Source organism: Ranitomeya variabilis, chromosome 2, assembly GCF_051348905.1.
Source record: "Ranitomeya variabilis isolate aRanVar5 chromosome 2, aRanVar5.hap1, whole genome shotgun sequence".
In the NCBI taxonomy this organism is placed as follows: Eukaryota; Metazoa; Chordata; class Amphibia; order Anura; family Dendrobatidae; genus Ranitomeya; species Ranitomeya variabilis.
In genome coordinates, this window is record NC_135233.1 from 394,512,001 (window position 1) to 394,524,371 (window position 12,371).

The 12,371-nt window shown below is 45.0% G+C and overlaps 1 long non-coding RNA gene across 1 annotated transcript in view; it reads left to right on the top strand.

Moving 5' to 3' along the window:
• LOC143809509 (uncharacterized) overlaps positions 1–3,687 on the top strand; it is a 30,072-nt gene extending 26,385 nt beyond the window's left edge. Inside the window, exon 4 of the long non-coding RNA XR_013222303.1 lies at positions 3,516–3,687. This is a non-coding gene — a long non-coding RNA (uncharacterized LOC143809509). The remainder of the gene's footprint in view (positions 1–3,515) is intronic.
• The last annotated feature ends 8,684 nt before the right edge of the window (positions 3,688–12,371 follow it).

Here is a 12,371-nt window from a genome sequence, read left to right on the forward strand (position 1 = left end):
CTGCTCTGCCGACCCCTCCCCCTGCCAGGTGCTCCCATGTCAGCAGCTCCCTGGGTATCTGCCGCTGTAGACACCGCCCGACGCCCATCCACAGCTGCCACTCGCGCCTGCCATCCTCTCACCGCTGGTGACCTGGCCTCGCTCACCGCTGCTCCTCCGTGGCTGCTGGGCTCTCTCCCGGCCTGTGCTGTCCCGCATTGTGCCCGAGCATGCCGCACTTCCGGCGTGGCCCGCACTTCGGGTGGAGCCTGGCTAGCCGTCGCGGCCCTCGCCACTGGAATGCACCGCAGACCCGCGCCTGCAGAACGGGTGCCTGGATTCCTGCCGGAGTTTGCACAGTGTGGATCTGTCGCACCCGGCCTCTGCAGGGTCCCCGGAGGGCTCCGTGGCCTCCGTCTGCCGTGCGTCACCATGTCTGGTGAAAGCCTTTCTGGGGGCCTCGTCCGCCTGGTCCTGCTGCCTTGCCATCCTCCATCGCCCAGTAAGGATGACAGCTGCTCCTCCAGCCAGCCGCCCCTCCTAGAATGCGCCACGTCCCGCAATCGCTCCACTAAGCCATCCACAGAATCCATGGTGAGTCTGCCTAAGGGGAGGGGTGGTGGACTTTTCACTCTGGATTCCCTCAGGCAAGTGGTGATTTTCCCGCACTTTCCCTCCACTGAATCCTGCACCCAACCCCCAACTCCTCCCCTATAACCCTCCTACCAATCCCAGCATTTAAAAATTCAAAGAAAAACCCTCCCTTGGCAACGCAGTCATGGGGGGCCTACATCTAGCTGCGCTCATTCCAGCCCCCATCTGTAGTCCCCTACAAGGTCATTAATAAATATGTAATGGGCTATGGTATTATTTAGGTAAGTAACATGTGTAACTATTATGTGTTTATGGTACATTTTCTAACACTGCATAACAGCATTATTTGGAAAATATTATTTTAATGCTTTTGTGATTTTGGCTTGTAACATCTACCAATTTAGATATTGTATCTTCACAGGGGCAGAGACTGACAGCTTGGGCCCCCTGTGCAAGAAACGTGCCTGGGTCCCCCTCCTTTATTATGCATATTGCCTTCCCTTATTATACAGTGTGTTCTCTTGTTATGTACAGTACAGTCCCTTACATATTGGATTATATAGATCCCTGTTTTTTTTTACATACCGTCCTGTCTTGTTAGCTGTATAATGCAATGATGGCTGATGGAGCATGGGAAGGCTTCTTTTCTAATGGAGGAACTGATGGACTGGTCGTCTGGTCACCGGCTCCTCCATCAGCAGTCATTTTATATCTAAAAAGAGAAAGAACAATGAAATAAAAGAGGGCGCTGTGAATAACAAAATTAATAAGAATACACTATGCAAGAGACAGTACTGTACATAACAGCAGAGGAAGCTATATAATAAGGGACAGCACTATATATAACTAGAGAGGATGGTATGCAATAAGGGACGATGTTATACATAATAAAAGAGGAAACTATGTAACTAAGGATGGTGTTATACAGAATTAGTGAGTACACTATACACTAAGGGACTGTGCTACACATAATAAGTGAGTACACTATATACTAAGGGACTGTTATACATAATAAGCGATAATAATGTCTTCCTCCACCTCCCCCTGTTCCTAAGTCCATTATAAGTCTCCCTTCCTCCCATCCCAATCCCCCACACCCCTCATTGTCCCCTCCCCCCGCATCCCATTATTGTCCTCTCTCCCAGCCCATCATTGCCCTCTCCATCACCCCATTATTGCCTTCTCTCCATCATTGCCCTCTCCTCCCCCTACACACACAAAGACGCACACAGCACCTCTCACCTCTCCGCACACTCTGCTGCAGCATCACCATTGCCTTCCTCTCTCTGGCACAGCTGGCAACTGAATGATGACATCATCCAGCAGTGCTGCTGTCTGTGTGAGAGGAAGTGTGGGTAGGAAGCAGGATGGATCCCTGCAGCTCCGCTGCTATTTTCTCTTGTAGGCAGCGTAGCTGCAGGGATCTCTCCCTGCCCAACGCACATGAGGGCAATCTGGCCAAGGGCCAGATTGCCCTCTTTATTAGCCACCCTGCAGGGGCTCCCCTCCACCTCCGGGCCCCAGTGCAGCCGCAGAGGCTGCACATGCTGTATGTCCGCCCATGCATCTTCATTAACACCTTTGCACACCCTGCCATACATGTACGACACAGTCAGGATGCAAGTGTATGGAGCGGGTTTAGAGGCTGTGCCCGCCCTGTACAGGACAGATGCTGGAGGCGTAGTCTTTGATATTTGCGTATTTAAATGTTGCTGAATATCACAATCATGGAGAACTGATAAGGGAATTGATAGCACTGTGCTAAAAGCCGCTGTGCGTTCTCTGCACGCCCCTGCCTGTGGCAGTACTGTCTTTTAAGTCGCTGTTTATATTCTGCTACTCATATCTGTCATAGTACAGTGCTAGTGCTGGGCTAAAAGCTGCTGTATGCACTCTGCACCCATATCTGTGGGAGTACTGTCCTTTAAAGGGAACCTGTCACCCCCAAAATCGAAGATGAGCTAAGCCCACCAGCATCAGGGGCTTATCTACAGCATTCTGTAATGCTGTAGATAACCCCCCATGTATCCTGAAAGATGAGAAAAAGAGGTTAGATTATACTCAACCAGGGGCGGTCCAGCTGCGGTCCGGTATGATGGGCGTCGTGGTCCGGTCCGGGGCCTCACATCTTCTTACGATGACGTCCTCTTCTTGCCTTCATGTTGCGGCTCCGGCGCAGGCGTACTGTGTCTGCCCTGTTGAGGGCAGATCAATGTACTGCAGTGCGCAAGTGCCGGGAAAGGTCAGAGAGGCCCAGCACCTGCTCGCTACAGCATTTTGGTCTGCCCTCAACAGGGCAGACACAGTACGCCTGTGCCAGAGCCGTAGTGTGAACACAAGAAGAGGATGTCATCCTATGAAGATGGGAGTATAATCTAACCTCTTTTTCTCATCTTTCAGGATACATCGGGGGCTTATCTACAGCATTACAGAATGCTGTAGATAAGCCCCTGATGCCGGTGGGCTTAGCTCATCTTTGATATTGGGGGTGACAGGTTCCCTTTAAACTGCTATGTGCACTCTGCACACCCGCCTGTGTGAGTACTGGGCCAAAAGCCGCTGTGTGCACTCTGCACCCCCACCTGTGTGAGTACTCGGCCAAAAGCCACTGTGTGCACTCTGCAACCCCACCTGTGCAAGTACTTGGGACAAAAGCCGCTGTATGCACTCTGCACTCCCTGCCTGTGAGTATTCTGTTAATTGAAACTGCTGTGTTTTCTAGTAGTCTGAGAAACAAATAATTTGCATCTCCTTTCTCATTGCCATTAGGCCAAAGATATCATTTTCCAGGATTGCTGTGTTATTTCTACTACTGTTGCAAATAAATAAATCTACTCTTCCGCCATCTCTTTGTGAGCAGTGTTAAATAGAGTATAATGCCATTATCCTTAGCTGAAACATTCATGTTTGGTTTCCTGCTTTGAACAATAATTTTTTCAAAGGAAACACTTCCGGCCCCTGGGACCTTAAGGCAACAGCATTGGAGAGGTGTCCTACGGCAAAGTGGCTGGGACTGGCGGTATCAAGCCTCGCGGCGGACAGCCAGCTGTACCCAAAACTAAACTACGAGCTTTTTATCTGCGGCTGCTCTACTGTAAGCTACGGAAGATAGAAGATTGCCTGTGTAAGTGAAATTTGTAAGCTGATAATGTAGGGGTGCTGTGCCCCATGCTCTGTGGGTGAACCTAAACATCCACAGGTTCGCTCATCTCTATCGGAGAATTGTGTTGCCGGATCCTTTTTACCACACGATAAACACTAAGAATATAACACAACTGTGCAGAATTACAGATTTTTCACAATTTCACCCTACTTAGATTTATTATTCCTTTTTTTAAGTAAATTACACTAATGAGGAAAAGGGTAACAATGATGTGACCTTCTGGCTTTCCGGCTCCGTATCTCACCGTCATCTACTGCTTCCAACATGAGACTGCCATTATTTTATACACAATCATCTTGTCACCCTTTTGCTTGTCAGTGTATTTGGTAAAAGAAATGGTGTCAATTAAAGTCCTCCTATGGCTATGCTGATGGAAGAATAAAAAAAGTTATGTCTCTTGGAAGAAAAGGGAAAAATTATCAAAATGCAGAAAAGAAAAGCGGTTTCGGGTCCCATCCAGGCCTGGTTCACATTTGTGCAACTGCAGGTGTGTGATGTGTGTCGGATGTATTTGGTAATAGCATATAATAACATTATATGCCTAGATTTAGGTGAATGTTATTAGTGCCGAGGAAAGCATACGGATCATTTTTAAAAGCCGTTATAGTGCCTGTTTAAGGGGGCAGACAGACTCCGTATTTCTCGTGCGAGAATCGCATAGTAATCCTTGGACTGACCATCCTGACCCGAGTCCGATGGCTGCATAGAAATACATCACGCTGTCACGCTCAGGTCAGGAGAGGTGCCGGGCCAGTCCGTGAAGTGCGACGAGAAAGATGCCCCCTCAACTTATAAAATCCATCTACATCTCCACAGATTTTTTACTAAAAATTATGTTTTTTTTTTAATTAATTGTTTGCTTTGCAGCATTTACTTTCTAGTTTACTGATTTATATTCAGTCTGCTGTCTGTCTGCTCTGAGCGGAGGTGCGGAGCCGTCCAGAGGAGTAATGCTTCTTATTCCCATCAGTTTCTATAGACAACATAAGCATTTTAGATGTATGGAAACCATGGGAATGCTGGCTTTGGTTTAGCTCATGGGGGTCTACTAGCTCTGGTTTAGCTGCTGTTTGCTACTTTGCATATTCTTTCCCATGGAGCATTGACTTAAAAATAAGTCTCCTCATTGACAACCAATACCCCCCTGTGCAGTGTCCAGCAAGGAGCCCACCTGGTCCCCCCTTCTCACTATGCACTAAAGCTGCCCAAACCCCCCAATATCAATGGGATGGGGCAACATCTAATGGGGGCAGAAGGATTCGTCCTGTTGGATTTCCAATAATTCATCCTTTTTCCCAGCAGAAGAGAAGTCCGGCAGTGACTCAGAGATCAGAGGGGCACTCGGCAGAGATGAGGGTCCCTGTGTTTAAGTGGTCAGCAGAGAGCGGTCAGATGAACAATAGTTTGTCCGGCAGCTTTCTTTTCTGTTGGTTCCAAATGTCAGAAGAAAGTTGAACAATCAACATATGATTTCTTCATAAAGTCCCAATTTGTTCTCGGTTTCAGGCCGGGTTCACTAATTGTGATTCTGCAATAAATTCAATCGCTTTTTAAATTTGCAATTTTGCAACAATATCATCACATTTTTGCTTCAGTTTTGCTTTGTAAGGAGACCCCCGATCGAAAAGCACTTATACTAATAAAGAAGGATAAGTCATAGTGGGAAATGGTTAAATATCAGAGTGTACAGATCATACTTTATTAATTTCTTCCTTCCTGGTCTCTTTAACACTGAGTGGTAGTATCATGTATGGCATGTAGCTCCTACCAGTGTCCATTAGACTGCATTCTGTGAGGGGCTTAAGGGGGCTTCAGGTACAATATCTGTGTGCGACAGGGAGGAGGCGTGTACAGGTACAAGACCTGTGTATGAACAAGTAAGATGTGATCGTTAAGCCTCTAATACACATTAATGTAAGCATCTAAAGATTTAAGGGCAGCTGCCTGTGTCTCAGTTGGCCTCCACCGAGCTGGGGCATAATGGTGGCCAACTGTCATGATGGTCTCGCCAGCCGCCTGGCCATCCTCAGCAAAATAGAAAAGGGAAAGTTTTGGAAGGGGTGCAAAATCAGCCGGTCTTGATAAACAATGTCTGGACTTCAGGTGCAACAGAAAAAAACCATGATTGATGATGCTGATGATTACATCTCTCCTGGATATTCAGTACACGGAGCCAACAGCCCCTCATGGTGTGAGGACCCCCGCTCTTTTCCGGCAATGTGTAGCCGCTCCTCACTCCCGCTGTTTATAGCGCTATACGTGCACTAAAACTTCTCCCCTCAGCCTGGACCTCGGCATCCACGGCACCTCAGGCTTCCAGGAGAGAACTTCCACTCTCCTCCCACTGCTGACAACCAAGGATTATATCAAGACATCCATCATCTGATCCCTAACTGATGTCGTCTGGTCGTTGGGATCTTCTTGAACCACGCAAGTCTCTATGACCCATGTGGCTGCACACTGTAGTCCGGACAGCGACCACATCACAGACATCCTCCTTCATCTCTAGGACCATCCAATCCCAGGGGTGCAGGGTTGCTTCTCCTAGGCTTAGTAGTTCTCTTATGGGGCTGCTACCAGACTTCACAATAATCCTTACAGTAATTACATGTGTGTAAAAATGGCTGAATAGCCGGCGCCCCACACCATCAGAGATCAGACATTTGTGACGGCTGACTTTGCAGGACTCCTCACATGTTCATTATTAATGACTTTACAATATCGATCATTCTAAAGACAGAGATAAACAATGAAAATCTCCAACCATGAAGATCCATATCTCTCATCATGGAATCTTCACCTAGGTCCCGATTCCTGACTTTCCTCTAATGTCTTTGTGCAGCTCGACTTCTTGTCTTCGGCTTCAGTTTACATGAAGGGAGGTGATAAGTTCCTGAAAATCATGGTGTTCAGCCCAACTCCTCCATTACCTGTGATTATATGTAAAAGCAATAATGCAATGGCATTGTTCTCCATGACTACTTGTAAACTAAAATACTGTTTAAATTCAGTTTTGACGCACTCCTTAATAATCTCACTGTAGAAAACAAGAGTTTCCATTTACTAAAATTACAATTTGGAGCGCAGCGAGGCAGGTACTTGACACAAGGTATAATTAAGGAATTACAGAAGTATCAGGTTTACCTTTGCTACTACATCCTGGCATGCCAGTCATAAGATAAGAACGGAGTGAAAAGGGAATTCAAAGAAAGGTAATTAAAGAAGGAAAAACGGTAATATATTGGTAATATTGATAAATCCCAGCCCCTGAGGCCGTCCATTCAAGCAGTTGTCCATCTTTGGAGGCAATTTTTTTTTTACTTAAGTGCATTAATCTTGGGCTAAAAATAATTTTTCATGTGGGTTTCATTAAAAATTTTGCACCGCATGACTTCTACAGCCTTTGTGTTGCAATACTTTCTTTGCACAAACCAAAAGTATTTTTCCAATCAATTCAAATAAAGGCTGTCATGATCCAGTCCGGGGTTTGTTTCTGATTATTCTCTCCCTGGGATGGTCATATGAGGGTTAATCTTCCTTGCCTTGTTTTGGGATCTGTCTGGCTATTTCAGTCCACTGTTACCTGCAAGCAGTGTCAGTTATAATTCCTGTCTCTGGCTTGAGCAGCTGAGCCTGTTATACCCTGATTTGTCCTCTGCCCATTTACCTAGGTCCCATTCCTGTGTTCTCCTGTGACTTCGCTCGTTGTTGTACTCGCTTGTACTTGTACAAGAGTATTGTGAGCTCTTGGTATTTGACTCGGCTTGTTCTCTGACCTGTTTAACTGTCTTGCGCTTCTGGCTTTCTGCTCCCGTTCAGCTCTGACTTCTTTGGTTTGTTTCCAACCATGTGTATTGCTGTGACCTATGGCATTTCTTTCCCTCTCTGTTGCTGACCCGGCTTTGTCTGACTACTCTTTCGCCACCTAGTGGCTCCAGCCTGCTGCTCTGGGATTTCACTGAGAGTATACCTGTTTTCCTTCACCCGCTCCCCCTGGTGCAGGTTGTGCGCTACTGCACTGCAGCAGGCATTGCAAAGGCAAGTTTGTTTGCTTTTCTGCACCATGGGGCTGTCACAGTGGAGCTTCTGCCTCTCTTTCTGCCTCCATCTTTTTCCGCCCACCCATCTATATCTCCTGTCACCATCCACTTTGGATCAGGGTCGCATATCCTCCTTCTTTTGTCATTTCACCATCAGGTAAGTGATACAGACACGAAATCAATCAAACGCTTTAAGGAAACTTGCAGATTTCTTTCCATTTTCACATAAAAACATGCAGACAAAATGTCTAAATGCAAGAGGTTTTGTTCCAAATTGTAAATGAAAGTTTCCCTATGTGCTGTGCCGTGATGCCGCACAGGAAAGAAGTCGTCTGCCATCGCTAACTAAATATGAGAAAAAGTAAACGAGGGACCCAGGAAAACCGAGTGGTTGTGAAAAAAAACAACGGATCAATTCATAGGAGTCCGAGCCAAATCACTGATACCTGGTGACTGGACAGGATTTCCATGAGTGTCTAACCTTCCGGCGTCTCTGGCGCGGATTTGATTAGCCAGGGCTGGTGCGAAATCATCTGTGCGTCCTGCTCATCTCTTGTTGAGACCGGTGGATTATTTTTTGCTCATTTATTCACAGTCAGAGTCGCCAGAACTTTCTCATCTCTATGTAGCTTTAATGTACGACATCTGGCATTTTTGTGTCTGTAAGGCCGTGTTCACACAAAGCGTAAATACTGTATCCAAACCGCGCAACAACAATCTTCTCTGATTATTGCATTTCAGTGCACTTCTTTTATGCCTTTTCCCCTTATTTGATGCCTTTTTGGTGAAGATGTGAAGCTGTGTTTTTCACAGCACAGAAGACCTTTGATTCTGCACTTAAAGTATTGCAGTTTTTACATGTGTCTTTTTAGAAGTGTCTAGAGAAAAAAAAAAGCACCCAAACTGCACCGTTCAGCCGCATCTTTAGACCACAGGGGGCGCAGTTTTCATGAAATCATATCTACTTTGATTTGACTTTTAGGGTATGTGCACACGTATAATGGTCCACTGCGGATTTTTCCGCAGCGGATTTGTTAAATCTGCAGGGCAAAAACGCTGCGCTTTTGCGGCAGATTTATTGTGGATTTACCGCGGTTTTTCTGCGGTTTTCACTGCGATTTTACAACTGCGGTTTTCTATAGGAGCAGCTGTAAAACTGCTGTGGAATCCGCAGAAAGAAATGACATGCTGCGGAATGTAAACCGTTGCGTTTCCGCACGTTTTTTTCCGCAGCATGTGCACAGCGTTTTTTGTTTCCCATAGGTTTACACTGTAATGTAAACTCATGGGAAACTGCTGCGGACCCGCAGCTGCGGAAATGCTGCGGATCCGCAGCAAAATCCGCAGAATTTATGAGCAAAAAAGCAGCAGAAAATGCAACATTTATACTACATGTCCAAGCAAATTTCCAAGTAAAGTGGATGTGATTTCATGAAATCTCCGCTCTCGGTGCATCTAAAGATGCTCCTGAACCGTGCGGATTTGGTGCTTTTTTGTTCTGTAGGCATTTATGTTAAGCTTAAAAATCTGCATAAAAAAGTGCAGAATGAAAGCTGTTCTGTACTATCAAAAAAGTGAAATGCAGTAAACAAACAATTATCAGAGAAGATTGTTACTGCGTCATCTGGTGGGGTCAGCTGCAGAAAAAAAAATCACCAGAAAGAAAGCTATGCGGGAACACGCCTTCAGCATTACATTTTTGTTGCATTTTTTATGGGTTTAGTAAAGAAAAAAAATCAATGTCTCCTTTTTATTATGCCATTTACTGATCACCATAAATGATCTGATCGCTGTGTTGTGCTGGTCATTATGATTACAGGGACACCAGATATGTCCGCTATTTGCGGATTTGTGATGTTTATTTTTTAAGACTGCAGGAAAAAATGACATTGTAATTCTTTATTAATTTTTTATAATTTAATAAGAAAAAATATATATTTCATTTTCCCTCTAAAATTCAGGTACATAGAAATACACTGCTATGTACAGATGTATCTCTTTGTACAATCTGCTACAGGGGTAACTGCCTGCAGTGCAGCTTCAAGAATACAAAATGTTTTATGCTGATCAGTGCCGGCTGTGGCTCATATCTTTAGCTACTGCTTGCAATAATAGAGATTGTGGGTTCAATTCCTAAGGAGACTGGACCACAAGAAAATAATTGCTTATTTATTTAATGTAAATGTGAGCAGAGCAGAGAGGTGCCAGCCTCTGAGGAAGAGGAGGTACAGAGTGATGAAGAGAAGATGCTAAGAGTCAGAGGAAGTTGGGACAAAGCCCTGATGTAGCAGGACTGACCCTTCAAATTGGGACAGTCCCACTGAATCTGGAACAGTTGGATGCTATGTGTTTACACTTCAACAGTCCAAGGAAGGCACATTGCATAGAAGGGGATGATTCTCAATTTTTCCGCACCACTTAGACTGGTTTTCCCAGGATATAAAGCTCTACCCTATGGTATGGTAGAGCCAAGAGTGGAGGGGCACAGAGTCAAGAGTGGAGGGGCACAGAGCCAAGAGTGGAGGGGCACAGAGCCAAGAGTAAAGGGGCATGGAACCAAAAGTGGAGGGGCAGAGAGCCAAGAGTGGAGGGGCACAGAGCCAAGAGTGGAGGGGCACAGAGCCAAGAGTGGAGGGGCACAGAGCCAAGAGTAAAGGGGCATGGAACCAAAAGTGGAGGGGCAGAGAGCCAAGAGTGGAGGGGCAGAGAGCCAAGAGTGAAGGGGCACAGAGCCAAGAGTGGAGGGGCAGAGAGCCAAGAGTGGAGGGGCACAGAGCCAGGAGTGGAGGGATGGCGGATGTACAGAATCAACATTAGAGTTCTTTAAATAATAAGACATTTATTGAATATATAAGGCATTAGAATAAAACAATAGAAAGATTTCCTATGGCAGGTATATATATATATATATATATATATATATATATATATATAGTGAAAAAAACAGATTTAGCCTTAAAAGGGTATTTTCAAGTTATTATATTATATTCATACTGTGTAACTAAAACAATCAATTTTGCAAGTGACTTGCTTTGTCCATCTGCTTTCATTCAGTGTACAGATGATTGCCATGGACCTTAACCACCAATCCCTGGCCAAGTGGACTCAGAAGTTACATCGTATGAGAGAAGTTGACTCTTAACATCCCAGTCAGCTCTCCCAGCCCATTAATTTCTATACAGAAGTTATCTGGGCACCTCGTCATCCATCTACTCCTGACAAGCTGCTGTTATAAATCTTGAAAAATTGCCAGTCTCCAGCATTGGGTTCTCCAATAGGAGTTCTCCAAATCATGGCTCTCACTTTCCTGAAGTGTATGCTTGTTCAAATGCCTTGTTATCTCCATGTGTTTATGCAGTGATAATGTAAATGGAAAAAAAACACTTATCGCTGAATGTGTTACAGCAGATCTTGTGCTATAGTTCTCCTACTCACCAGGCCTGTCAGTGAAGGAGCGCCCACCCCTCAGAAACGTATAAGTGAGGAGACTGCAGAGCTGTGAGCCGCTCAGGAGTCACTGAGAAAAACCCTATGAGAGGATTGTCCTGTAAGCAGTAGTCATCCTTCCTTTGCAGAGGACAGATGATAAATGTTTCATCGCTGGGGGGGGGCAGGACGCTGAACGCCTCTCTGATCCTAACAGGGAATCCAACACCCCCTGTGTAAATGGAGAGGAAGTGCGAATAGATCATGGCAACTAACAGCGAGATGGGCAATGGTTGCTTTCCTCATTTCCATTGACACGTGACCCCACCCCCAGAAATCATCCATCTTTTATCTATCAGTCACATCTTGTTTCTGGAACATCCGCCTTTAAGAGATATTGTTTTCTCTGACAGAGAACAAGTCACTGCATCTTATGTATCTTGTAAAATCTGCCCGGCATTATTGCTTTTGTTTTGTGGAAGTTGCCATCAATTTGTTACGGTAAATCATCAGCTTCAGATAAAAGTGATCTCTTAATTCTGCTGTGTTCAGGTGAAAGCTCCATCTATCGCTCGATTTGTCAGCACATTTGTGGAGAGTAAACAGACAGTAAATTACATTGTATTATTGAGATAAGCGCGCGTCCGGGGGTCCCCGATGTTTGCAGTTTTTTTTTTTTTTAGTAAAACCTAATTAAAGCAGCGTTTTACTCAGAGCCGGGATTGTTTTCTCCTCGCACAGAAGAAGACGGATCGGCGCAGCAAGGAATATGAATAAATTCCTCAGGGTTTGTTTAAATTTGAAAAGACATCATTTTCTGGAGATCTATGAGCTGCTATGACAAGAAATATTAAAATGTGACATAACCAAGCCCAAAATAAAAAAGGCTGAAGATAGAAGACACCAGACGTGCAGAATGTGCCTCAGTCTCGACGTGTCAGAACTCAATTCTTGTGTTAATTTAATTGCTCTGCAGCAAATTGTGTTTATCTAATTATTAGTGAGCGAAGATAAAAAAAAGTTTTATCCCCTAATAAGACATTACTTTAAGGCTGCAGTTGTATTTGTTTGCTGTGATTAAAAATAAAATGTAAAAAAATACAATTCATGTTGCAGCTGCAAAAATCACAAGGCTCCCCCAAACCTCTGAACCTCTTCTTAGTTTCTGC